Source organism: Ambystoma mexicanum, chromosome 8 (assembly GCF_040938575.1).
Source record: "Ambystoma mexicanum isolate Mex_15411 chromosome 8, UKY_AmexF1_1, whole genome shotgun sequence".
NCBI classification, from domain to species: Eukaryota; Metazoa; Chordata; class Amphibia; order Caudata; family Ambystomatidae; genus Ambystoma; species Ambystoma mexicanum.
The window spans coordinates 1,685,185,827-1,685,210,890 of NC_090929.1; the positions used below are offsets into that span (position 1 = coordinate 1,685,185,827).

Sequence of the window (25,064 nt, forward strand, 5' to 3'; positions counted from 1 at the left end):
CATAGAATGAGTTGCACTGTAGTGTGACACAATTGCATGGGTTGGACTGTGCTGAGATCTTATAGAATAAGTTGCGCTGTAGTGTGACACAATTGCCTGAGATGGACTGTGGTGTGACCTCGTAGAATGAGCTCACTGTTTTGTGACACAGTTGCATGAGCTGGACTGTGGTGTTACTCAATAGTTTTTGTTGGTCTGTGAAATATCACCATTCTATGAGTTGGTCTGTGCTATGACTTCATAGAATGAGTTGCGCTGTTATGTGACTCAATTGCACGAGTTGGACAGAGCTGTGACCTCAAAGAATGGGTTGTGCTGTGGTGTGACACAATTTCATGAGTTGGATTGTGCTGTGACATCATGGAATGAGGTGCACTGTAGTGTGACACAATTGCATGAGTTGGACTGTTCTGTGACCTCATAGAATGACTCATGAGTTGGATTGTGCTGTGACCTCATAGAATGAGTTGCACTGTAGTGTGACACAATTGCATGAGTTGGACTGTGTTTGTGACAACAAAGTGTGACTTGCATTTTGATATAACACCATTGTATCAGTTGGACTGTGCTGTGAACTCATAGAATGAGTTGCGCTGTAGTGTGACACAATTGCATGAATTAGACTGTGCTGTGACCTCATACAATTAGATGTGCTGTAGTGTGACACAATTGTGTTCTCGTAGTGCTAAGACCCCTTTCAGGCCCTCCTGGACATTCTCGGCCCTTTGTTGCTCTGTGGGACCCTCTCTGAAGCTCTCTAAGCCTCTCCGGCACTCTCTGGACCTCTCTGGCATTTCAGCAAAGGTAATCAAACAGCAGGCAAGGAGGCAGAGTCAGGTTCATCAGGTTTTATTTCATGCCAGGCTGACACAGACCACAAACAGCATCGTCCTCAAGTACACGGAAACCCCCAGACAGCTAAAAATGGAGATCCCTTTCATATCTTGTCAGAGAAAGAGGATTCAAACCCCCACCTTTTCTAAACATGTCCAGGCAAAACTCTTTGTTGAACATTCACGCACAGAACGATTATTTCTTATCAGTTTAAACCTTGAAAATGAAATGCATTCTGGCACACATCCTAGGTTTTTCCTGTTCACTCTATGCCATATATGGTCATGCAGCTGCTTCTCTTGGGCTATTTAGCCCAATTAATTGTCTGGTTTCAGAGCGTTTATCTGGTTTCTGAAGGCAGGTGGCCTTGAATGTTTCAACTTCAGAACTGACTCATGCTAACACGTTCTGCAGAATTTCTTCATTTATGCACCCATTTAGCAGCATTATAAGTTAAAGGCATTGTCAGTTAAAGCGATTGTCGGTTATATAGATGGCAGAGTTCTTTTCTGTCTGGGTATAGAAAAAAGTCCTTAATCATTTTCCTACTCAATTTTTATAATATGCATTCTGTATCTTGCCTACTTACTAAACCAAACTTAAAACATGTCTGACTTTATACACATTCTATTTACATTTTCGACTTTATACCCCTACTATTTTTACACATTTACAACACTAAATCATTCCATACAAATGTCTCTGCCTAGCTTTAAGTGTGGGGAGGGGCTGCACCCTACTGCATTCAGTTGCGGGTACCACATCTTCAGTTCGGCACCCCCAATATACTTCCCCGTCTTGAAAGTTCTTGGTTGCTAAAGCAATGACTTTCAACCATATCTATGTCCATCCTCCTTGATACTTATCTAAGAAATATTCTATCACAATCCTGCACGTTGTCACATACTAACACAATGTTTTTTTTAAAACAGAACATGTATGTGTCTGAACTAATTTTATCTTCTTTCATTTAAGCCCCACTTCCTTTCTCCATTTACTTTAAACTAACACTGTATGCCTTAGATAATTTCACAGCCATTGTGAGACTCGAGAGGTTGGTCAAGCTTTGAGATAACCCATTAGACCATTGTCGCTTCGTATGTCATATCTTGTCTGCAACTCCCACCCCAACAAAATATAATCTCTCCTTCATCTTCTTCTTCTGCTCATGCATATATGTATTATCTTTCCCTCTTGTTCCACACATTTTCTTCCTCTGCATTTTCCACTTTGCTCGTCTTAGTTTGGCTTCAGTGGACCGTGTGTGTTCTGTTGCCTTTGTACTTTTCGTTTGAGCTGTTTTCACAGTCATTCTCCCAGGAGTCCATTGTCTCTTTTTTTCTTTTTCACAAAGAGTTCATTTTTACTCGAGTGTCTCTCTTTCAATAAATATATTGCTCAAATGAGTCCAAAAGAGGGGATGTTTCAGCATGGGGACACAGGGTTAGGGGAGTCTTTTGCAGATACAATTCAGACCCTCTTCTTTGTCAGGCTTCCACAGGGTCCCTCTATGATCTCTCGGCATATACCTGTAATATAAAACTGAATGAGTTTATTTTGAAAAATAAACCTGTCTCTTCTATTTAACACATTTCTTACCAAACCATTTCCTTAAAACCTCTCTTCTTTACATTGGCTCTCATGTCCTACCTCCTAAAAAATCAGACAAAAGACATTCCCTCTTATTGAACACCCGTGCCTCCTAGACAAAGTTACAAGACATTTTCATTTAAACATTTTCCTTTTTATGGGTCATTCTTGCCTAACAAACAAAATACCCCCATCCCTAGTTCTGTGTCAGCAGGCTAGAACCTGAGTTTGTTTCAATAATATACAATACATGCTGTCCTTCATGGAACAAATTTTCCCCTTGAGGGTGACTCAGCCAACCCTAAGGAGAGAAAAATAACAATTAAAGAAAGACGTCTTCTTCTTTTCTGCTCTTCTAGGCACATCCGCAGCAGATGACTGAAACATCGTTGGGGATCCCCGTTGTCTGTACAAAGTCAAAATAGGAACAAAAGTCATTCGGGCACTGGTAAGGGGTCAGGCTTTCTTCCCAACTTCAACCCTTTCTTCCTTTTCTGCTTTCAAAAAATACATTCTGGATCGTTCTCCCATATTCGTTGGTGCACATAAACAACTATTTTCCAACGACCCCGCAGGATACTTAGTTTAGGCTTGGTTCTTTGCTCAGCTTAGCTGCACGTGCTTCCTGCTTAGTAGTAAATACTTGCTGGTTATCTGCAGGTACTTCCTCAGCTCAACAGCCAATCTTCCTTTTCTCTTCTTGTCTTTTGTTGGACCATGGGCTTTGCTTGTGCTTTGCATTCATCCTATGGAGACAAAACAGAGGCGTTTCGCTGCACACTGTCCCTGACTAACTTAATCTAGTCTACCCCTGTTTTTCGAGACTATGGCACCAATTCTTACTATGTGCCTCCATTTTTTATCGTACCCAACAATGTTTGCCTCTTCTAATAATTGCATACCCCTATCACATCAACCTTCTTTGAAATTATGAACACAAAAATAATTACTCACCTTCAATTCAACTTCTGTTTTCTGTGGTTGTCTGAAATGGCCATTTTGTCATCTATTTTCAACTCTTTCCATACCTGATTGCACCTATCTTGGGAAAAACAGCTAGACACTTGAAGACATTGATGGGGTAATTCACAGGATTTAGCGCACAAGTGGCACACGCTGCTGGTGCACAGAGTCGCGTGGGGCAGTCTGCACCAGCCAAGTGCACTAAAACCCATTTTAGTGCACAGCGTATTCATGGATACTTACTTCCATAACCAGCCGTGGCGCAGAGTGGTGCAGCGGCCCTGCAGCAATGCCAGTTATGCCCCTAACCCCGTCCCGTGTACCAAAAACATCGCACAAATCCAGTACATGGTGCAAAGGGCAGTGGACCAGCATAAAGCCCCCCAACCACGAAAACACATGTAAAACTCCCCATGCACCCCTCGGCATACACGTATCCCACTTGCGCCAGCTAAGTAGCGTGTAAAACTCACTGTGCACCCCTCGGAACACAAGTACACCACTCGCGTCAGCGAAATCGCGTGTAATACCCCCTGCGCACCCCTCGGAATACAAGGACCCCCCTCGTGGCAGCCAAATCGCGTGTAAAACTCCCCGCGCACCCCTCAGAATACACGTACCCCGCTCGCGCCAGCGAAATCACTTGTAAAACTCCCTGTGCACCCCTCGGAATACACGTACCCCGCTCGCGCCAGCGAAATCGCGTGTACAACTCCCCATGCACCCCTCGGCATACACATATCCCACTTGCGCCAGGCCTATCGCATGTGAAACTTCCCACGCACCCCTTGGAATACACGTACCCCAATCGCGCCAGACCTATCGCGTGTGAAACTCCATGCGCACCCTTGGAATACATGTGCCCTGCTCGCGCCAGGCCTATCGCGTGTGAAACTCCACGCGTACCTCTCGGAATATAGCGTACCCCGCTCGCGCCAGGCCAATCTCATGTAAAACTCCCCGCGCTCCTCCAAATACGTGTACCCCGCTCGCTACAGGTAAAATGCATGGAAAAAGTCCCCTCTGTGGTGTGGGCTTCCTGTGGGGCATGGGGAGGGTAGATGGGCTGCCTGTGGAGCATGGGGAGGGTGGATGGGCTGCCTGCGGGTCATGGTCATTGTGGATGGGCTGCCTGCGGGGCATGGGGAGGGTGGAAGGGCTGCCTGCGGGGCATGGACTGGGGTGATGTGCTGCCTGCGGGTCATTGTCATGGTGGATGGGCTGCCTGCGGGGCATGGGGAGGGTGGATGGGCAGCCTGCGCGTATTCCGGGGGTGCGTGTGGACTTTCACACACGATTTCGCTAGCGTGAGCAGCGTGCTTGTATTCTGGGGGTGTGCGGGGAGTTTTACACGCGATTTAGCTGGCATGAGCGTGGTAGTGTATTCCGGGGGTGTGCGGGGAGTTCAACATGCGATTTGGCTGGTGCGAGCGGGGTACGTGTATTCCGGGGGTGCGCGTGGACTCTCACACACGATTGGACTGGCGGGAACGGGGTACGTGTATTCTGGGGGTGCGCAGGGAGTTTCACATGCGATTTGGCAGTGTGTGCCCTCCCGGGTGTGCCCCACTCCCCATGCCCCGCAGGCAGCCCACACTACAGGGGACCACCCAACACCCCTGGCCATACCCTGCAGGCATCCCATCACCCCATACCATGCCCTGCATGCAGCCCACACCACAGGAGACCATCCCACACCCCTGGCCATGCCCCACAGGCAGCCCATCACCCCATACAATACCCCACAGGAAGCCCATCACCCCATACCATGCCCCGCAGCACATCACCCCATACCATGCCCCTCAGGCAGGCCACATGACACCATGCACTTGGGAGCCCCGACTCATGTCCCCCACCCCACCCACCCACCATTGATGGGCACCTGCCAGCAGGCCCCGACTCATGTCAACCACCCCACCCACCCACCATTGATGGGCACCTGCCATCAGGCCCCGACCCATGTGCCCCAAGACGGGCACCTGCCAGCAGGCCCTGACTCATGTCCCCCACCCCATCCCCAGTGACGAGAACATGCCAGCAGGCCCCGACTCATGTCCCCCACCCTACCCCCAGTGACGGGCACCTGCCAGCAAGCCCCGAATCATGTCCCCCATTGACGGGCACCTGCCAGCAGGCCCCAACTCATGTCCTCCAATTGAAGGGCACCTGCCAGCAGGCCCCGACTCATGTCCCCCACATCCAACCCCAGTGACGGGCACCTGCCAGCAGGCCCCGACTCATGTCCCCCACCCCATGACCGGCACCTGCCAGCAGGCTCCAACTCATGTCCCCCACCCCCAGTGAATGGCACCGGCCAGCAGGCCCTGATTCATGTCCCCCACCCCACCCACCATTGACGGGCACCTGCCAGCAGGCTCCGACTTAAGTCCCCCATCCACCCACCCACCATTGACGGGAACCTGCCAGCAGGCCCCGACTCATGTCCCCCAAAACCACCCACACCCACCCACCCGCCTTTGACGGGCACCTGCCAGCAGGCCCCGACACCTGGCCCACCAAACAACATGTCCTAACAAAACAGACCCATGGCCCTAATGCCAACCCAAATCCCCCCTTCCCCCTAGTACAAGCACGCAACCCTCCATTGCACCCACTCCCAAATTACCCATGCCATGAGAGCCTTACAAGAACCACCATGGCCATGCAAAAATGTAGAACAGAGCCACACAGTGACAACACATGAGTGAGGTAATGCTCATAGAGACATGCACAAAACCAATGAGAGTACACAGCACCAATAATGAAGATATATGAAATGTATTTTAAAAAGTAATGAAAAACCATCATGAAAAATCAAACTTGCAAATTAAGAAATAATGAAAGCAAAAAAAATAAAAGGAGAAAAATCCAATGTAAAACAAAAATCCACAACAGGAAAAAAGAGAAGTGGTCCATTGACAATGTCCAAATAAAGTACATACTTTAAAAAAAAAAAAAACATTGATCCATGGGATGTCCAAAGAATGAAAGTATGTACAGGTCCAGACCTATTTACAATGGAAGACCAAAGGGTCCATGATCCCCAAACAAAATGAAACCTACAAAAAAGTCCTATGAAAAAAAAAAACTATATACATAAAGTGGAGCAAAGTCCATGAACTCCAAAAAACAAAAAAAACAAAGAAAACCTAACCCTAAAGAACTATGTTCAAAGGTGGCGGGCAAGTCCTATGGCTCACTTTTTGATGTTCCGGGCCAAGGCATCATCAAACTCTGCGTCAATGTTCCGGAGGCGGGCCTCTTCCCTGGCCGGGAGGTCTCTCAGGGAGGCAGCCATGCCCTCCTCCAACTCCCTGCGAGCTGCCTCGAGGCACTCAGTCTGCCTCAATACCCTGCGCATGGAGTTCTCCGCCCTGATCATAGTGCGCCATGCCTCCTCCGCCCGCCGCCACTCCGCATCTATCTGCTGGCCCAACCGCTGCCACACGGAAGACACTCCCAATCCAGAGTCCTCCTGCCCGCTGGCCGATGCCTGCCCCTGTGATGTTGATGGCCCCGAGCCATCATCGCTCCCACCCTGAGCCTGCTGCTGCCGTGCATGTGCCCTGCCTGTCGATGCCTGCATGTCCTCCACTTGCTGGGGTCCAGTTGGTGTGGTGGCCACCCCTGCTGGACCTCCCGACTGTGGCAGGGATGAGTCCTCCACCAGCCTGGCCGCAAGCTCAGGGGCAGCTACACAGGGTGCCCAGGTGATTCTTGGGCAGGAAGATGGCACAGTGGACGACTGGCACAGAAGGGGTTCAGTTGAGCAGGGGGTCGCTAGAAGATCCAGCTCACAGAGGAACCCAGCTTTGTTGACCTGTCCTAGTAGGCCGACGCGGTCAAAGAGGTATTTGAAATGACGTGCATTGTCCTGACGAGAACCCTGCATGTCATCCGGAATACCACGTTGACGCAATGCCATCCCAACTAGGACAGGCTCAACATGGTTCCGGATTGCAACATCCGCAGGGAGAGGAAGGCCAGTTGTTGTATGCGCATCCCCTCCCTGAAAACGGGTCTGGACAAAGGCATCCCTGCTAGTGCTGGATGATGCATTCACAGGATCGGGGACAGGATTAGACACAGGCACTTCCGCAGCGGCCTGTGCTGCCTCCTGTCCCTGGACTGCACCACTAGCACCAGTGGAATCCCCCCTCCAAGCCCCGTGTGTGGGCCTTCCATGGACTCCTCCTCAACCAAACCGACCATCAACCTGGATGACTCCGTGCCATCTTCCTCCATAGGCCCTTGTGTGGGCTCAGCTGCCCCTACTGCTACCGAGGAGTCCACCTCCAACCACCGCCTCTTGGACCTTCCTTCGGCAGCTACGTCCATGGACGCGGTACCAGACTCCTCACTCCCAGAAGAAATGTCGACGTGGGAGGAGAGCTGGGCCTTGCGTCTCCGGCTGGCGGTGGGATCCCTGCCGCTGTGCTCCATAGCACCGTCTCTGCCCTCTTCATCAGTCGACGCTGCAGACAGGGAGAGACAGAATACAGGCATCAGGGCACTGTACAATGGTCGGATACACACATGACAGTTGCACATGAGTGGCAGTGTCAAACTTCACAGATGGCATCACACTCCCCAACACTCATATCATTTGGACCCACACACATGCACAAATCAACACGAATCGTGCAGCAAGCAGAAGCATCCATACACACACAACAGCATGAACGAACATCCAAAGGTTGGCATTACGTCACAAGCAACATTGGGAGTGCCGAACACATGCACACACGCCAACAGACAGACATGCATCTGTACATCTACACCACCTGTCACAGTGCAATCATCAGCAACTATGCCACATCTGCCAATTGGGTTCCCACATGTCTGTGTCACATGCATCCATGGCGTATCACAGTCGCACACATGTCAAACACACACATGCACATGTATGCCGTGCACGTACAGGAAGGTGGAACCAGCATCCATGTGTCACACCCCAACCATGCCATAGTACATACATAGAAATGCTAACATGTGTGCGTCTCCACATGTAGTTGTGCATCATGCTGTGGAACACACACACCATTGATGTGCATCACACATGACTGGACTTGCACATCCATACATGGCCCTATTCAGACACATGTCCAAGCTGCACACTCCTGGCACACCTCAGCATGCACTGTGTCCAATAAGTGCGCATGGACACTTACCGCTCGACTCCGGATGGTTCTGCCTCTCGAGGACCTGGAGGTGAAGCGCTGGGTTTATACATTCCAGGACCCTCATGTGGTCGGTGGTAAGGTTGACCCGGCGCCTCACTGCATCCCCTGCTTCCAAGAGGCGCCGGGCCTGCCTGAGGGTCCTGGACCTGAAGTCCTCCCTGCGCTTACAGACGTGTGGTATGTCACGGGTTGCCATCCCCTCCACATTGATGGCAACCACGATGTCCTTCCAGATCCTCTCCCATCCATCCTTGTCAGTGAGACTTCTTCCGTAGAGGGTATCATAATGCACCAGGACTTGCTCCACCAGGATACCAACTTCTCTGGCAGTGAAGCTGGTAGCCCTCTGCCTCTCTGGCTGGGGGTGGCCAGTGGTCTCTAATGGTGTTTCCTCTGACATGGCAACCCCCGAGGCAGGTGTGGGTGGGCAACTGGGTCCTTGTGCTGGGCTGTGGAGCGATGGAACTGCAGTTGGGAGTCTTCTGTTCCAGCAGGGGTGGTCATAGAAACTGGACCCCTGCAGATGGCTGACGCTCAGGCACCAAATAGCAGGGCACGTGGTTAGCAGGCAGGGAAGCAGCAGCAGATGGCTGGTGGGAGTCGGCTCGGGGCTCTGGGGGGCAAGACAATGGCCTTCTGGTCAGGAGCGTGGTCTGCTTCTGTGTGTTGTTGCGTGGCCAGCTTGATGCGGAGTGATTTGGCATGTGAAAAAACAGCACGTCAGCGTGTAATTCGAGGAAAGGCCCTTAGCGCCTAAGCGCATATGTGACGTAACACTCGTGGGCGTTTCCCTCGGGCACGGGTGCTTAGTGATTCAGCATGTGAAAAAACAGCACGTCTGCGTGTTAATGCGTGTAATTCGAGGAAAGGGCCTAAGCACGTAAGTGAAGTGACGCACGCAGCGTTTCCCTCGGCACTGTTTAAAGGTGAGCGGGTCCTGGCAGTTCGCTGCAAGTGCCTTTCGTGGAGACCGACGCGTGTGTTGCTACTTCTGGTTGTTTCACACGCCAACACAACTTCACAGTGGATCAAGGACGTATCTCTTCTTTTGGCGGGGGTATTGACTACGCGTGTTTTTCATTACCACGCTAGTCAGACGGTGAGTCGCGCACGCTTTTTTTCCCACTGCGGGTCCCCCTGTGTATCGCGTACCCATTTTTGAGGTCATAGTAGCCTGCGTGTCCCAACCGTACTTGTTTTTCGTGTCCCTGTGTGCAACTGCGTACCGCGGTGGTTAATTCCTGACGCGTGGGCTACCGGGGTTGCGTGCATGATTTTACTGCAGTTTTGGGGTGCCTGAGTGTTGCGTGACCTGTCACTTTATCACAGGGGTCACATACAGCCTTGCAGGTGCACACAGCTGCTCTTAACATATAGTATCCCACCCCCTTAACCCAAATTGCCCAGGACAATTGTCGTGTACACCTCCCATTGGCACTACTACATCTGTGCCGGCACTACTACATCTGTGCCATGGTTGGGAGGCCACAAAAGGTGAGGAGTGCCTCAGCTGGGCATACTCCATGTGGCAGGCATGGTCAGGGACATGCCGGGGTGACTAGGGAGAAGGGGGACTCCAGGGTGTCCAGGGTGGCTGCAGAGGGGGAAGAGGCAGGGGTGCGCCACTTTGGCATGATGTGGTGCCGCGTGTTGGTGCAGTCATGCCACCACCACCTATGGTTCCGGGAGATGCAGCTCTTGCATCTGGCACTGGTGCCCATGTGACCCAGCAGTCCATTTCATCGACTGCCACGGGCCCAAGGGTAGTGGTAGCTGCAGCTGTGGACACTATCAGGCTCAGGGTCCGCCAGCGCATGCTGCATTGGCACCTCAAGAATCCCAGGATGATATCCAGGAGGTCAGGAAGCACACGGCAAGTGCACGAAGGGCTGCCCTGACCGAGGCACATGTCCCTGGAGCAGTATTGTCATCTGCTGCCCCGAGCAGCCGGGTGTTGGCAAGTGCATGGGCAGATGCAGCCGACACCACCCCGGCTGTGAGTCTACCATCCAGGACAGTCCCGGTCAATTACCTTGGCACAACGGATGTTGCTGTGCAGGGTCGAGTCAAGGACACCCTGCAGCCACCAACTCAAGTTAGGGCTTCCACCTGCCACTCCCTCGGTTCAATCCACCAGCGCCACTGCCCCTACTGATCAGAGCGGCATTTGCCGGTCAGGGTCCGGATCCCTGCCCAAGAGGAGGAAGGTTGCATCTGCACAAGAGGCTGGGAACCCACACTCGGCTCCGGCCTCCGGCACGTCAGGGAAGAAGCCTTTCTGCAAGCAGGAACAGGACTTCCTTGTGGACTAGGTGTTGGAACATGACAGTGATATGCTAGTGGGCCCGTATTGTCACACTACGGCTGCCCATCCTTTGTCCCACTGGAAGCATGTTGCGGAGGGTGTCAGTGCATTCGGACATGAGGTGCGTGTTAGGCAGAATCCTGTGCAGTTCCCTTAGGGATCAATACAGAAGATTAGGACTACAGGTGAGAGCAATAAATCCCCTTTGGTATCAGTCTGTACCACAAAGATTTAGTGGGTAGCTGTGGCTGAGCAGTCAGACTTATCTCAAGAGGGAGATGAGCAGTATTCAGGGTTTACACAATAGGCCTTCAGTACTATGGCACAAGGAAACACTGACCAAAGCTTTGTATTAAAAAGGAATATATATTTATTTTACACATTTCTTGTTAAACACATTTATCACGGGTATTAAGCAAGATAAATAAGTCAGTCAAAGAAAGCATACACAACTCCCTAGTAAAATTGTAGACAAGTTTCGGCACAGTGAAAACCAAACACAAATGGCACTCTAGCAATTTCTTACAAGGCAGGGAAAGCACAAGTTATACTGAAACATCTTCTTACACACCCTAGCAACACTTCCCATAAATTTGTGAACAAGTTTAGGCAAGGCATTAATTTAGCATAAAGAATACTGAAATGAAAACCGAGCAACATGGCACTTCACAGGTTATAAAAGTGGAAAGGAACAGGTGGTTATAAGAAGTAGTGGCACCAACACAGTTCTAGTTGAGAAGCAATCTAGAGAAGGCAGTTTAACAAATGTAGCCAGTCAATAGGCCTGTGCCAGAGTCACTGGGTCAGGGCAAGGGTCCAGGAGCAAACTGTTCTTGTGGCTGCAGTCAAGTCTTTGGTTAACGATTTGAAAAGGTGGATGCAGAAGGTGAAAGACAATGTTAAGAGAGAGAGGCGGCCAACCCAATAGGTAGGTAAAGGATTTAAAACACCTTTAGCACTACCAACCTTATAAATGAAGAAGTGGCCCCTGCGGTGGCGGTTTTTCCTGGTAGTACCTGCAGTTCGGGGGATCCAGCAGAGGAAGAGAGGCTCTCGTCGTGGAGGAAGGTTCGAGTTACTGCATTACCCAGGGATGAAACCAGATGCGGTGCTGCCCGACGAATAAAAGGTATGCTCCTTTAAATTGCAGTCTGGGTGGACGGATGCCTGGCTATCCAGTCTCCAAGTACAGGGTACTGGCGATTTGACAAAGGCAGGTCCGGGAAAGCGATTGGCAAACTGGTTGGCCCCACCAGCTCAAGGGAAGAAGGCTCTTGCAGATGAAGATCGTCTCTCGTCGTGTGGAGAAAAGTGGTGACACGCTGCAGCAGGGCTTCACCGGTGGTTCAGACGTTGCAGATGTCTTCTCTCCTCTTCGGCTTCTTAGTTCCAGTCTTGCTCTTCCAGTCCTCAGGACCATGCTTTTATGAAAAAAGATTCCCATTCATACAGCCTAGCTGTCACTCACACAGTGGAGTGGTCATCTTGGCGGGAGACCCTTCAGCCTATCAGGATAGAGTGCGACATGGGTTGCTGAGGCAACCCTGTCCAGGGGTCCTACTCCTCCTCCCACACAATGGACCCACCCCAGACTCTGTGGTGCCGAAAGGAGGGCTTCTCGGCAGAAACCAGCCAAAAGGACGAACAAAGGATCCCCGACCTGGGTTAGGAGTTTAGAGAGAGACACGAGAAAGAAGTTATATATAAGTTCTGGCAAATAAAACCTACTGTATTAAAGTTAATATTAAAATACACCGGCGGTATGTTAGAGGCTGTTAGAAAATGTGGTAGCCTCGAACAATGGGAAAATCCGATAGAGAAATATTTGCGGTCGAATATTTATGGTAGTAACCACTGCCACCAGCCAGAAACTTTTGAGAGAGGGACTGTATGGTACCCTCTCGAAAATGAACATAAGGGAAAAACTATTAACCCTTCCCAGTACCTCCATAGTAAGATGAGTTTTACTGGTTTAGTTCATGAACATTGACTAGTAAAGTCAATGGGGACTTTACATGCCCTGGGAGACAGTAGTCAGTCCCAGGGTATGGAGTCTATGTTGGGGGGTCGCTAAAACACCCCCTGTGTCACTGCACGGAGGGTGCGGTGTAACACATGGAATAAAGATGGTTCCTATGGGAGTGAGAAAAACCCCATAGACATTAAACACAAAAATAGCCTAGAACACACATAGCAAAAATGTCTAAGTGTGGGAAAAAGAGTCTCACTCTTAGCAGGAGAAAGAAGCAAGCCCTTCAAATCCAGCAAAGCTGCTGGGGGACTCTATAGGTAAGGGAAATTAGCCATAAAATGAGAATTCTCCCTAATAGTGCGCACAGCTCAGGAGTGCAAAAAGCGTTGGGATGACCTCTGAGGCTGTGCTAAGCTGAAGCGTGCCTCCAATTATGCCATGACTGGGGTGACTGGTGGTGGGTCACCACCTCAGGAGGAAGAACTTACTGCGCATGAGTTGATTGCCTCAGAGTTCATACCAGCAGAATTGTACGAAGGAGTGGGAGGGATGCAGGACTTTGATGCCCCGTCCTGTGAGTGTTGTTGCGTGTTTGTCCAGCCCATCTGTGGTTTGCTTATGTGATGTGTTGTGCTTGACTGCCACTACATGCTATGTGTAAATGGTTCTCATGTGCGAGTCATGCAATGCTTCACTGATGCGTGCCTGCAGTGCAGCATGCTGGACATGTAGAGCAGACTGGGACTGTCCTCATCACCACATTTGCACCCTACTCACATGCTAGTCACCCGGCTGCCCCTCCGGTCCGTGTTCATGCTCACTGCCCCTTCTGCATGTAGCCTGGCGTGACTTTCCACTCAGCACTGGGACCATGTCATCGCATGACTGACGTGCATGTGTGTTCTGCCTGCATCCGGGTACTCCACGTAGGCACGTAGGCATGTTCCCTTGCCCCTCCACCACCCCTGCACCCCAATTTCGCCATGGCACTGGTGGGTATCATGTTGGACTACTGCAATGGCCTGTTCCATGCTCCTGTGTACATGCACACTTCCCCCTGCCAACCTGTCAGACACATACAGTGGGGTACATCCTTTGTCCTTGATGCAGGGTGTCTCACTCAGATGGCAGATGCTCCGCAGCAACATGAGTGCCCATTCATGCTCCATGTGCACTCCATGCATGCCCCTATGTGTCCTTGGCAGGATGATCATTGTAGTACGAGTCCAGGATGACATACATTTAATGGCATTTGTCCTGCATCACGCACATGTTTAGCGTGGTGTCCGGTTAAAGGATTGAATGCAAAAGGATCGAATGCAATAGGGTCGAGTCAATAGGACCTAAAAAAAAAAGTCACATTTTTTTTTTAAATGTATCTTTTTTTGGGGGTTTCCGTTTAGGGGAAAAAAGTGATTATTACACCCAAAAAAAAAAAATCCACCCTTTTGTTTTCGGTCCTTTTGATTCGACCCTATTATATTTAGATCCTTTTGATTCGATCCTTTGACCTACAACCGTTTAGGGTGTCATAGTCTGTGTGGGGCACAGGCCTCCCCTGTTTCAGGCCCCCTGACTCTGTTCAACTGGTGTAGTGCCTTCTACACAAATGGGTGTACTACTGAGGGTTCATCATGTGTCCTGCTCACTGTCCCATTCTCATCTGCTGTGTTGTCACTCGACTCAGATGATGCAATTGACGCTAGTCAACACTGTCTGCCAATACACAGTTCTCTGGTCAACCTTTCGCTGCCATGCAATGCCTCCCTGCATTTTCACTAAGGGGGTGGGGGTTGCCTGTAGCCATGCAACCCATTGCATGCACATTGCACGTGTTGCCTGAACTTGCCCTTACACTGCCTTCATGTTTATTGATTGCCATCATAATGTACTTTTTCATGTAGATAGTCGGTAACGTACACATGTTCTGCACTGCCCCAACCCACTTCTGAGCCATGTTACACCGTTCTACATGCCTACTCACTGCTCCAATGTCAAAGTCACTTGGCATGTATGGTCAGATTGTCATCCCTTCACTGTCATGAAAGGCACGGCCACAGGTGCATCCTGTGACACATGTACTCAGTATTGGAACACCCTAGTGTGTGTTTTGCAAAGTTGATTGTTCAATCTGCGGCCTATACCAACTGGTATAGGCCGCAGATTGATTGTAGCCTGCCAAACGGGTTGTAATGACTGTGGAGCTGCCTTCACGTGTATGTGTACACTTTCACATACATCGAAGCAAGCAGCATTGTAGGTGCTTGCTTTGCTGTATAGGTTGCAGTTCATAATCACCATACCGGTGTATATGGACACGTGTGTTCTTGAACACTTTCCAGGTACATATGCAAGCAGCTTCAACGTTGTGTAGTGCAACATTGCAGCTATTCACTCATGTGTGTGTGAAGGTGTTAATTTACACATGTGTTCTCTCCAGCTTTTTTTTAATGACTAAAATGTAGTTGATTGACGTTAATGCTGCTGCGATTTCAGCATTGCACCCGTTATGTTCAACTGGCACAATCCTGAAGGTGCATTGTGGTGCAGTATGTGTACGCCCAGGCCCACTTAGCTAATCTCCTAGGGCGTGCCTGTGATGATTTGACACACTGAATATTGGTTTAGGGCACATTCATAGCACAATGTGCTCAATCAGGCCCTGGGGGGTGTTCTGGAGGCTTTATGGCCGGCAGCTCGGACCGTACTGTGTGTTATGGTCCCTCATGCCTGGTTGCAGGCCCTCACTTTGCTCGGGAAATTCACTATGTCTACATGGCTGATGAGGCCCGGTACGGGCCGAGCTGCAGATGGATGAAGCTATATTGGTGATGATGGATTAGTGATGCATGTGTACATGCATATTATGTGTGTCATTGTGTGTTTGGATTCACTTGCAGCTGTGGCCATTTTGAAGTTCAGACATGCTTATGGTATGTGCCATCTCTTGGTTACCATCTGTCTTTTCTGCCTGTGACATGTGCCTGACAGAGGTGGTGTGTGATGGAGGTGATATACTACATTCTATACATGTGTAGGCTTCGGCCCCACGGGTCTCAAGCCCAGCAACGCGGTGGCTGTGCGCCACCGGGGTATACTGAGAGAGAGCGATCCATCTGTGCCAATTCCGAACAACAGCGGGCAGCAATTGATAAGATTGCTCAGAGCATGGAACGTGTGGCCCAATCCGTGCTCCCCCCTGCCAGGCAGGTGGAGCTCCAGCAGCGGGCAGCACAGTCCACAGCCCGCTCACTCAGGCTGGGTATGGCGGCCTCAGACAGGGCACGCCGGGCTGAAATGGTGTCTCTTCATCAAGCACTTGCTGCTCACGCAGAGTCACACAGGGAGGCCTGGAGGGATCACCATGGATCCCTAAGATCTACTCTGGGTGTGCTCTTGATGTTCCAGAGGCAGCGGACAGAGGAGAGGTTGGAGCAGCTTGAGAATACCATCTCGGCTGAGCTCAGTGCATGCCGGGAGGTGCTCCAGATGTCATGTCAGGCCATGCAGGAAGAACTCTGTGTTACACGTGTTACCTTGCAAGAGGAAGCACGCGTATCGCGTGAGGTTCTGCATGCTGACCTACCTGTCATTGCTGCACAAAACCAGACTCACCAGTCCCACCGACAAGCTACCGACGAGGGGCAAGATACGCATAGGCGTGGTCAGGGTACTGTGCCACGTCTACCTTTTGAGTCAGAGGGTGAGGAGGACAACGACTTCTCCCACACAGCTCGGGCCGTGCAGGAGTTGAGCCTATGGAGGTTTTTTTTTAATCTCAACATCATCGCATGTGGGTGTTGAGGTGCTCCCTGTACCTCCCCCCTCGTGAGTACCCCCCCGGGTCGTATGTGGCCATTTTCTATTTTTATAGTCAGTTTAATTAGCTAATATAGTTTAAAATTGTTTGTCTATTGTGCATTCATGTGACGGTGTGGTGCTTTGTGGCTTTTGAAAGCATCCACTGTCTGTTCCAGCTGGGCACATTCAAGCTTGTTTCGTGTATTTGTTTGCAGCTTGGGGTCCTGACTCACATATGCCACTCCTGCTTCCCCTATCCATGGGCTCGCAAGGATGGTTCGGTTTTACAACAATTTACACAAGGGCATTGGACTTTCCTCATATCTGTTGCCTGTCTGCTGCTATACTACTTGTGTTAACACCCCTAGTGGAGATTATGGATGTTTTCTCCACGGCATGTCTGCAATCAATATTTTGGTGAGTACATTATGGAACTGTCCATTTATTGATGTTGATTGTGATGTATGTTCTTTTCTTGCCTGTATATGTGCTTGATGCACTTATTGCTGTAGACGGTAGCCTGCACCCTTTGACTGTCGAAGTCACACTGATGGTGGGAGTGGGCAGGATGTTGACAATGTCAAGTTGGTACATGTTGAGTTCAGCCCCTAGGGATTGTGGCAAAGGAGGATGCATTAGAAATGTGACCTAAGAGGCACAAGTCACGGTCCAGTCCTCATCTGAGATGTCCGCCTATACTACAACAACGCTCTGTTCCATTTGGACGGCACGTTGTGTCTGTCTTCCCTCTTGGACTTTGATGCTGCCTGAGGGCACAGTTTTCCTACTGGACTACAGGGCTGTCAGAAGATGTGGTGAGGCCCGGGGCAAAACATTTGGTGAGGCCCCCTTAGAATTGTTTGCACTCAGAGCGCGGCGGCACATCCGCAAACAGGAGCCTCGAGAAATCTCCCTTTGAGTTTGTGTGCAGGATTCCAAATATGGTTTATTAATACAACTCCGAATCAACGACAGCAAAGTTAGATTTCTCTACTGAAGAAAGGCTCATGCTGGACTAACTTTTGTATCATATGCATAAATATATATAGGATGGCATGAGCTCTCCACTCTGCCACCTCAAACTCTCTGAGGGTCAGTCACTTTTCCAAGTAAAGAGTTGAGGGCAGATCTCTTTCTTCGGCTGGGGCCTCCCTCTGAAAACAGCCTCCCTGCCTCTCTGAAACTTGAGCAGAACCGTCCCCGGTTCCGGAAGCAACTCAAGACCTGTCTCTTTGCTTCTGCCTTATCTCTTCCTCGTCCTTGCTGATCACCTGCCTGATCCATGCACTGGTCACCTGGTCAAGCTCTGAATTCGGGCCCACGTCCCTGCCTGTCCTGCTGCAATTCTGCACTGCCTCTTGGCTCCCCTGCACCTGTGGTGTGTATCTGTAACCCTACAGTCCCTCTCTTGCACTTATTCTCCACCCGTTAGCTGCACTTATGAGTACCCACACTAGCCATTCGCTGGCTGCACTCTTGTTTCTCCTTTGTTTGTGCACTTCTGCATCCTACCCCACCCTCTGCACTTCTCCCCTCCCCCTTCCCTGCTCTTGTGCGATCTGAATGACACAAGACCTAGTAAGATCTGTGTTTTGTCCTACTCTTTTGTTTCCCCCTCCTTGCCTTGTCACGCCTAAAAAAACACTTGTGTACCGGCATGTTATAAATACCATATCATATCATTAAGGAGCACCCTGCCCCTGTATGCGCATTAAAACACACATCATACTCAGTGACAAAAGATGTACAGTCGAGGCTGGTACATTTCTGAACTTAAGAGGCTTCAAAGTTTGTGCCAATTAGGCAGCATCAACAGAGCACAGTGAGGGAGCCCAAACGGAACAAGGGTTGTTGGAGGTGGGTTCTCTCTCCCAAGAAAATGTTTTTAACATTGGGTTAAAATTATGCATCTTACAGCACTTTCTTTGCAAAATTGGGTAGAAATCCATACAGTTTGCAATTGGTTTTGTATGGAAGCATATGGAAAATCCCAATAGTTGCCAATCACAAACCGTGCACAGGAACATTTTTTAATATATTTCATGCTGCCTTTCCACGCAAGATATGCTAGTATAAAAATATATTCATGCTGGTTGTTCTCATGTATGTCCATGCAGGCTGCATCAATATATGCCATCGTTACCATGTACAGACTCCCAGCCAGTAAAAATGCCATCCCACAGAAAGTATATCCAGGCGGACTGTGTACCATAAGTGTTATTACTGGCTAGATTGTCCTACATTCAATGTGGGCCAATTTACCCAAGTAGTATGTTTGCTTTAACATTGATGCATAGTCCTGTGCATCAAGGGTAAAGCAAAAATAGCATTGGCAATGCTAACAGTTTGGGCATTCGTGTAGGCATAGGAAAGGCACATCTGTTTTGGTATTAGCTGGCCATTTATAGTGCCGGAGCAAAATGGTTTGAGTACCTGAGCAGCTAATAGCAGTGCCTGGAAAATGCCTAATACTTATACACAAGCCAAAACTGTTGAATTTGCCAATGCTTGTTTTTAACAGGACTTCAGCAAAAGACACACAGGGTGTTTTTAAATCGAGTGTCCAAAGGCGGACCTGATTAAGACATTTTTATTACACCAGTTCCGTGTTTACAACTCCAATGACGTCATGAACTCTCAGAAGACTCCTTTGAGAAAAAACTCACAGACACTTTGAGGGCAAAGTTTGATGACAAGGCCTTGATTAAAGCTAGCTCAAAGAGTTCCAGTGAGGAGGTGTTTTGGGTGGGGAGGGCAGGAACTGGGTGAGAATTGACATAGGGATTAGCATGGCCATGAGAAGTCAATGGATGGGCAAATAACTAAACAACAACATGGATTTAAACCATGGCCACTATGTTACAAAAGTGAGACACTTCCCCACAAGGCCACTTGAGGGTCTGAGCAGGAGCCCTATGAAATCGCTTGTCAATATTGCACTGTACTGGAAATATTGATGTGCATTTTTTAGGTTTAAAGGGGTGCGGATTTTGAACTTTGCTGACGATAAATCCTCTGAGTGGAAGAGGCAAATGTTCACGGGGTGACTAAAATACCTGCCCTACACCCTCCTAATCATCCCGTCGCTGGGCCCAGCCTCTTTCACTGCGGTGGGAGGGATGCCCCAGAAAAAAAGTCTATTTCCACCACTGTCTGTTCGCTAACGCAATAGTTTTGGCTTATTGGTGGCACACCTAATAACCCAAACAAAAAGAATGCCATGCAGTGGTGCAACACCATTGAGCAGATCAGGCTCTAGCACCTTCCTGAAATGTTGGGCTTTGTTGACTGGACCTGGCTCCATGGGCGGCGTCAGGTAAGGTGTGCACGCACCTCCGCTTGCCCCTCCTGTTCCATGTCCGCCTTCCCTTCTGCACCTACCGAATAACCCATCACCGTAGTTATCTTGACTTTGCAGCACCAACGTGACTCTTTCACTGCCCTCCATCACCAGTTGACTCTTGTTTCGGCCTCTCTACCTGTCAGTAGACCCTAACCCTCAGTGCCACAACAATCATTCGCGTTTTGGGCACATGTTATTTTGCATGCCATCATCTTCATGAGCTGGTCATCTACAGTCTCTAATTCCACCGCAGTGGAATCTTGTAACTTAACACTGTTAATACTGCTTGTAGTGGTCCTTGCACTAATTTTGTATACCACACATCTACCCTCCATTGCTTTGGGGGATTTACCCGTACCTCATTCATGTTTCACCCTTCCTCTAAACAAACGCACTGCATATGCTTGATCCATTATCTAGTCATGTTCCTGTGTTGCATTCACTGTTTTTAACTTACCTTGATTGCCTACTTCTGCATAATTTGTGCCTTGTACACCTGCTCTGACCCTTTCCACTTCTCTCTCCCACCCCCACTTTTTCCTTGCCCCATTCTCTCTCCCCTCTGGTCGTCTCCCTCCCTCTCTCTTCTCATTCCTTAAATGCCTAAGCGTGCCCGCCTCTGTCGAGACTTGGTCCCGTTACGGCCTGACAATGCCATTTGCTTGTCCACTTCTTGCCCCTGCCTCCGGACCTTCGTGACCTTCCTACCCCTGCTCTGCGCTGACCCTACGCACGCTCTTGAGGTGCCTACCCTGTCCTATGTACCTCAAACCCACCCTCTTCTACTTCCCACTCTACTTCCTACTCTCACTTGCCTGCATCTCCCCCTCCTCTGGGGACCTAGACACTTCCTCGAGGTCTTCCCTCCTTGCACTTACTCCTATCATCTGTTCCTTGACCAATGATAGTAGCTTGTCTGTCCCCCCTCTTACCCTTTGTTCTCCTTTCCCCCTCCCCTGCTTCTAAATGTATCTGATTAATTTGGCTCAGCAGTTGTCTTGTTCCTCCTCACCCCCTCTATCCCTGCCCCCCCTCCCAACCCTCCTCTTGTATTCCTCCTGCACTGCGTAGATTGTCGACAGACATAGAAATGTTACTGCTTGCTTTGTTCTCCTTCTCCATTCCCTGCTACCCTACTTGTTTTTTGGCACTTGCACTATCAGAAATGTCGTCAGGCCTATTATGGTAGTTATTTTCCACATTCTATATTGCTCAAGGACTTTACTGAATGTACTGTATTTCCTATGTTCCCTCCCTCCTTGAAGCGCTTTGAAACACTTCTGTGAATAGGCGCTATATAAATAAACAATCATATCATATCATATATATCATATCATAGCCCCTGGCCACTTTGAGGCAGAAGGCCTCTTTCGATGTGTCGCCAGCCTGTAGCACTCGTTAAGGAGCAGCATCAGCATCAAACATGCAGACACAAAAACCTATCCATGCGATATCAACAGACTCACTTTGATGAAGCCAAAGTCTTAACTTCTGGCCTCAGCTTTTAGATGGCCCACCTCTCCAGAGATTAGCATAGCACTATGAAAGTAAACAGCCTCTGAATTGGGGTGAAAGGTACGACAAGTGGCGAAAGGGAAGGTGAAAAAGCTTTTCAGCTTCCTAGCTGGGCTCAGGGAATTCAGAGGGAAATGGGAGCAGGGCTGGCTAAAGATGTGTCAGGGCTGGCGGGCTCCCATTTCTTTTTGATGTTTGGGGCACCCCTTACTGATTGGAACAATGGCCCAAGGCACCAGTGGAGTGCCAACATTTGAAGTGTCAGTACCCACCCCCCACATCGTCTCCCCCCCACATTTTAGCCTAGGTGCACCTCTGATGCCATGAACCCACCCCTTAATGAAGTGCTCCCTGGGCGCCTAAATTTAGGGGTGGGGCTGAACACACATACATATAAAACACTTTCACCCATGCAATCATCCACCAGTTACACAACTCCATGCATACATACAACCAAACACAGCATTGACACAAACACCAACATGCACTCATACATACACATACTAATTTAATTTAAATACACATATATTCACATGTAATTTAAAATAAAAAACACTTACCTTACCTTCATGCACCCAGTGCAGTAACTTAGCTGATAATGTTGGGGGGACATTGTTAGGCAGAATCCTGTGCAGTTCCCTTAGGGAGCACTACACAAGATTAGGACTACAGGTAAGAGCAATAAATCCCCTTTGGTATCAGTCTGTACCACAAAGATTTAGTTGGTAGCTGTGGCTGAGCAGTCAGACTTATCTCAAGAGGGAGATGAGCAGTATTCAGGGTTTACACAACAGGCCCACTAAACTATGGAGCAAGGAAACACTGACCAAAGCTTTGTATTTAAAAAGTATATATATATGTATTTTATACACTTCTAATAAAACACATGTATCACAGTCATCAAGCAAGTTAAATTAAGTCAAAGGAAAAATATACACACTCCCAATTTAAATTGTAGACCAAGTGAACCAGAGTGAAAACTGAGCAAAACGGCACAGTGACAACTACACACAATGGATCCTCTAACAATTCCTCACAAGGGAGGGAAAGCACAAGTTATATAAAAATGGGTTCTTACACACCCTAGCAACACTTCCCATAAGTTTGTGGACCAGTTTAAGCAAGACAGTGCATCAGTATAAGCAATACTTAAAGGAAAACTGAGCAAAATGGCATTTCACAAGGTTTAAAAATGGGAAGGAAAGGGTAGTTAAGAAAAATAGGTGCACCACACAGTTCTAGCTGAGAATCAATCTAAAGAAGGCAGGTCTAACAAATGTGACCAGAGTCAGTAGGCCTGTGCCAAAGTCAGTTGGTACAGGGCAAGGGCCCAGGAGCAAAATGTTCTCGTAGCTGCAGTCAAGTCTTTGGTTAACGAAGTGGAAAAGGTGGATGCAGACGTTGAAAAGACAATGTTAAGAGAGAGGGGCAGCCAACCCAACAGGTAGGTAAAGGATTAAAAACACCTTTAGTGCTACCGCGACGAAAGGGCGGCCTGGCGGAACAATGTACCTCAAAATGAAGAAGTGGCGGTTGTTCCTGGTAGTTCCTGCAGTTCAGGTGATCCAGCAGAGGAAGAGAGGCTCTCGTCGTGGAGGAAGGTTCGAGTTACTGCACTACACAGGGATGAAACCAGCCGCGGTGCTGCCCGACAAATAAAAGGTACGCTCCTTTAAACCGTGTCGAAGTGGACTGGTGCCTGGCTATATGGCCTCCGAGTACAGGGTACAGGAGATTCGACAAAGGCAGGTCCGGGAAGGCGTTTGGCAAACTGGTTGGCCCCACCAGTTCAAGGGAAGAAGGCTCTTGCAGGAGAAGATCTTATCTTGTGGTGTGGAGAAAAGTGGTGAGACGCTGCAGCAGGGCTTCACCGGCGGTTCAGTCATTGCAGATGTCTTTGGCTTCTCTCCTCTTTGGCTTCTTAGTTCCAGTGGCGACGTCTTGCTCTTCCAGTCCTCGGGACCCTGCTTTTATGCAAAAAGATCCCCATTCATACAGCCTAGCTGTCACTCACACAGTGGAGTGGTCATCTTGGCGGGAGACCCTCCAGCCTATCAGGATAGAGTGCGACATGGGTTGATGAGGCAACCCTGTCCAAGGGTCCTACTCCCCCTCCCACACAATGGACCCACCCCAGACTCAGTGGCGCCGAAAGGAGGGCTTCTCGGCAGAAGCCCGCCAAATGGACAAACAATGGATCCCCGACCTGGGTTAGGAGTTGAGAGGAAGACACAAGGAAGAAGTTATATTAAAGTTCTGGCAATAAAAACCTACCGGAGTAAAGTTAATATTAAAATACACCGGCGGTGTGTTAGAGGCTGTCAGAAAAAGTGGTATCCTCGAACAATGGGAAAATCCCATGGGGAAATATTTGCGGCTGAATATTTATGGTAGTAACCACTGCCACCAGCCAGAAACTTTTGAGAGAGGGACTGTACGGTACCCTCTCGAAAATGAACATAGGGGAAAAACTATTAACCCCTTCCAGTACCTCCATAGTAAGGTGGGTTGTACTGGTTTAGTTCATAGGATTTGACTAGTAAAGCCAATGGGGACTTTACATGCCCTGGTAGACAGTAGTCAGTCCCAGGGCATGGATTCTATGTTTGGGGTGGCTACGACACCCCTGTGTCACTGCACTGAGGGTGCTGTGCAACACATGTGAATAAAGATGGTTCCTATGGGGTTGAGAAAGATCCCATAGGCATTAAACACAAAAATAGCCTAGAACACACCTAGCAAAAATGCCTAAGAGTGGGAAAAGGAGTCTCACTCTTAGCAGGTAAAAGGAAACAAACCCTTCAAATCCAGCAAAGCTGCTGGGGGACTCTATAGGTAAGGGAAATTAGCCATAGAATGAGAATTCTCCCTAACAGACATGACATCTAAAGGAAAAGGTGACCCTGCCAAATGAATGGGGACAAACACTCTTGTCCACCCCTAAAATTACGCCCATGCACGCACCGTTCAAAAGCATCCACGCAGCTGACACGTAGACATGCTGCCTGACAGGAAAGAACCCCTCTCCCATCAGTCAGCGTGGTCATGCTGAGCAACGTAAACACACTGACTGACAGGAGCGGAGTCCTCCCTTGTCATTCAGCATGTCCACGTTGTCAGCGAATAACGGGAGGAAGCAGGGCTCCCTTCTGAGCCCTATTGTATCCCATGATTTTGCGGTTTGTTGCGGAGCCAAACGGCTTCGCAACAAACAGCAAAATCATTTCACAGGCAGCACAGTCCCCGTGTGAATAAAGGACACGGGAGACTGTGCTGCCTTCTCCTTAGGAGAGGGGGATGCGAGGCCCCACGCAAGCGCAAGGCCTAGGGCAGTTTGCCTCCCCTGCACCCTCCTCGTGACGGCCCTGCTGGACCACTTCTCCTTTACTTGTTTTCCACACTCTGGTGCCTTTAGTCCCTGTTCTTCTTCCTGCTACTGTCCTTGTTGCAGATCTGACCGCCCGTCTCTCGAGCTGTTATCTACACATACTCTTACACTGCCTCGGTTTGCCTCTGTACAATTCTGTTCGACAGCATCTTTCTGTCGCTCCTCCTGTC

At 49.3% G+C, this 25,064-nt stretch overlaps 1 long non-coding RNA gene across 1 annotated transcript in view; it reads right to left on the reverse strand.

The window, feature by feature from the left end:
• Positions 1-833: 833 nt before the first annotated feature.
• The window catches only part of LOC138473330 (uncharacterized), a 32,917-nt gene continuing 8,686 nt past the window's right edge, over positions 834-25,064 (reverse strand). Inside the window, exon 2 of the long non-coding RNA XR_011268758.1 lies at positions 834-2,363. This is a non-coding gene — a long non-coding RNA (uncharacterized lncRNA). The remainder of the gene's footprint in view (positions 2,364-25,064) is intronic.